This window comes from Chinchilla lanigera, unplaced genomic scaffold, assembly GCF_000276665.1.
Source record: "Chinchilla lanigera isolate Chin_1 unplaced genomic scaffold, ChiLan1.0 scaffold00012, whole genome shotgun sequence".
NCBI lineage: Eukaryota > Metazoa > Chordata > Mammalia > Rodentia > Chinchillidae > Chinchilla > Chinchilla lanigera.
In genome coordinates, this window is record NW_004955413.1 from 22,756,466 (window position 1) to 22,760,229 (window position 3,764).

The window sequence follows — 3,764 nt, forward strand, 5'->3', positions numbered from 1 at the left end:
GAAGATACCAAAGTATAGTACAACAACCATTGATAATAACTTACCACTTTTGTCTGTAACTCACTATTATTTGTCTATTTGTTTTCTTGAGAAACTATCTTGTAGATAACAATATGTAAAACAACAACCATTGATAATTTCCTACCACTTTGTCTGTAATTCGGTAAGCCCCCCCATTACTATGTTATCCTTCTTTTACTCTTTAAAATAAAAAAAAAGGAACAGAGGAGAAATTGGTTACAGAAAAGTCTAGGAAGGAAAGGCTGAAAATTTTAGAAAACAAAAGAAAAGATGGCCTAAAGACACCAAAAGAATGAGCAGAACTCAGGGCTGGAGGTGTGGCTCAGTGGTAGAGCTCTTGCCTTGCATGCATAAGGCCCTGAGTTTAATCCCCAGCACCACAAAAATAAGTAACAAAAAAAAATTGAGCAGTACTCCACCCTTTGCAGTCTCATAATTACAAAGGTGAAAGAATTTGCTTTGGGAAGAGAACCCTAGAGCACCACATTTCAGAAAGGCAGTCACAGTACCATGTTCCAGAATGGTGGCAGCCTAGGAAATTTACTCCTCAGAATTAGATTCAGAGTGCTCAGTGATCCAAGCACTTGAACTTTACAACCAAGAAAGATGGAAGCCTGGCTACTACTCAAACTGGTAGCACAACTTGATATTGATGATATGGTCCTGGTTTTAGGAACATACAGAATGGAATAGTTGTGGGGTCTGGAAGACTTTCACTCATCTTTAAGAAAAAAGCCTGGGAGGCCCAGGCTGTGTGTCCCTGAGAGGGCAATGTGTGAAGCTTTGAATGTAAAGCCAAAGGTACAATGGAGACCCCAGAAATTTAGAAAAGCCAGGAACATGGGTCTTCTGAGAAAAACTGCAATAGCATCCAAACAATGAAATACTTATCAATCTATCTAACAAAGGGAATTTTTAAAAATCTATACATTGAAAATTACAGGGGGCCTTGGATGTGGGAAGCCTCGGTGAGCTGCCTGGGGTACCAGATCTTCTGGCCCTACCCCCCCACCACCACCACTGGAGGGGCCTTGGACTCAGGAAGCTTGGGTGAGCTATCTGGGTGAGCTGTTTGGGTGCCCAGGTCTTCTGGTTTCACCCCCTGTGGCCATCTCAAGAATGAACCTGAATCCCCAGAAACCCAGGGAGATTTAAAAATGACAAAAAGAAGAAACAAAATGCAATCTCAGCCAAACAACACACCCTGAACAAGTCCAGGAAACATCAACATGGAAGAACATGGAAGTCATACACCTGAAATCTCTGAAATGATAGCAACTGAAGTAAAAAACCAAGTACATCAGGCTATAGAGGAAATCAGATCAGAAATAATTGCTCAGGTAAAAAAAGAAATGGCAACCATAATGAAAGAATTGCTGTGCATATCAAAAGAAGACATAGATTTTTTTTAAATGGAGCACAGAAAAATGATGGAAACCTTGAATGAACAGTATAGGGAAGAATTAGAATGCATGAAACAGATTCAAAGAGACATTCAGAGAATTAAAAATTCCAGTAAAAGCTGAAAGAACCACTTGAATAAAACAGAAGATAGACTCTCAGGCCTTGAAGACAGCATCGCAAGTAGTGATTGTGAAAGAAAAGATCTCTTAAAAATAACAAAGGAATAGCAAATAACAATTCAACAGCTGCAAGATGAGGCAAAGAAAAACAATATAAAGATGATAGATGTCAATGAAAGAGCAGGAGGCAACACGAATGACTTAAAAAGACTATTTCCAACAGTAATAGCAGAAAATTTCCCAAGCATGGGACAAGCACCTTATATACACATAAGTGAGGCATATAGAACCCCAGTTAGCCATAACCAAAATAAATCTACACCCAGACACATAATAATCACGATCCCAGAAATTGAGTAAAAGAACAGGATATTAAAAGCTGTTAGAGAAAAGAAACAGATTACCTATGAAGGAAAACCCATCAGAATCAGGGCAGACTTCTCAACACAGACCTCAAGTCAAGAAGAGATTGGAAAAAAAAAAAAAGAAGAGATTGGAGTGAAGTATTTCAGGTCCTGAAAGAAAACAACTTCCAACCCATATTGCTGTACCCTGCAAAGCTATCTTTCAAAATTGATGGAGAAATAAGATACTTCCATGACAAAGATCAACTGAAGAAATTCATGAGTGGCAAACCAATCCTACAAAGTGTGCTGAACGATATTCTACAAAGACATAAAAATTACCACAATCTCAAGACCAACAATAGAAAAGAAGTTAAAGCAAGTTAAGCAGTTAAACAGAGTGGGAAAGTACAGAACCAACAGTAGGAAAATAACATGACAAGGATAAGTCAATACATATCACTAATAACCTTTAATGTAAATGACCTCAGTTCACCAATCAAAAGAAACAGACTGGCAGAGTTGTTCAAGAAACAAAATGCAACAATATGTTGCATAGAAGAAATGCATTTAACTCAAAAGGAAATCCATAGACTGAAAGTCAAAGGATGGCAAACAATATTCCATGCAACAGGAACCCACAAAAAGCAGGTGTAGCTATTCTGTTTGCAGACAAGGTGAACTTCAAACCAACAAAGATCAAAATAGATAAAGACGGTCACTATATACTTGTTAAGGGAAAACTGCAAGAGAAAGAGATAACAATCATAAATATATATATGCATGGGCTTCCAAGTATATTAGACAAATTTTAACAGACTTGAAAACTCAAATAAGTAATAACACAATTGTAACAGGAGATTTTAATACCCCCATTTTCACAAAGAGATAGATCAACTAGACAAAAAATTAGCAAAGGAATAACAGAACTAAACCAAATGTGTGAAGAAATGGACTTAGTAGACCTTTACAGAGTATTTCACCCAACATTAAAACACACATTCTTCTTAGCTGCACATGGGACATTATCTAAAATAGACCACAGGCTAGCACATAGAACATACTTAAGCAAATGCAAAGGAATTGAAATTATCCCATGCATATTATCGGACCATAGTGCAATGAAACTGGAAATAAATGATAAAAGAAATAGCAAAATCTCAATAAACATATGGAAATTAAATGACACCTTTCTGAATAGCCAATCAGTCACAGAGGAAATTAAAGTAGAAATTAGACACTATCTACAATCAAATGAAAATGCAGATACAAACTACTGGAACCTGTGGGACACAATGAAAGCAGTCCTCAGAGGGAAATTTACAGCAGTGAATTCCCAAATCAGGAAAACAGAACAAACAGAAATAAACAACTTTATGCTACACCTCAAACTTCTAGAAAAAGAAGAGCAAATCAATCCCAAAGAAGGGAGGAAATTATAAAGAGCAGAACAGAAATCAACCCAATTGAAACTAAGAAAACAATACAAAGAATTAATGAATCAAAGAGTTGGTTCTTTGAATAAATAAATAAAATTGATAAACCCCTAGCCAACCTTATCAAAAAAGGAAAGAAAAACTCAAATCCATGCAATAAAGAATGAAAGGGGTGATATCACTACAGATCCTGTAGAAATTCAGAAGATCACCAATACCTACTTTGAAAATCTTTACTCTCATCAGACAGAAAATGCACAAGAAATGGACAGATTCTTAGATACATATGAATTACCAAAGCTGAATCAAGAAGATATAAAAATCTTGAATAACCCAATATCAGCCAATGAAATTGAAAATGTAATTTAAAACTTACCAAAAAACAAAAGCCCAAGTCCTGATGGATTCACAGCTTAATTCTACAAGAAATTTAGAGAAGA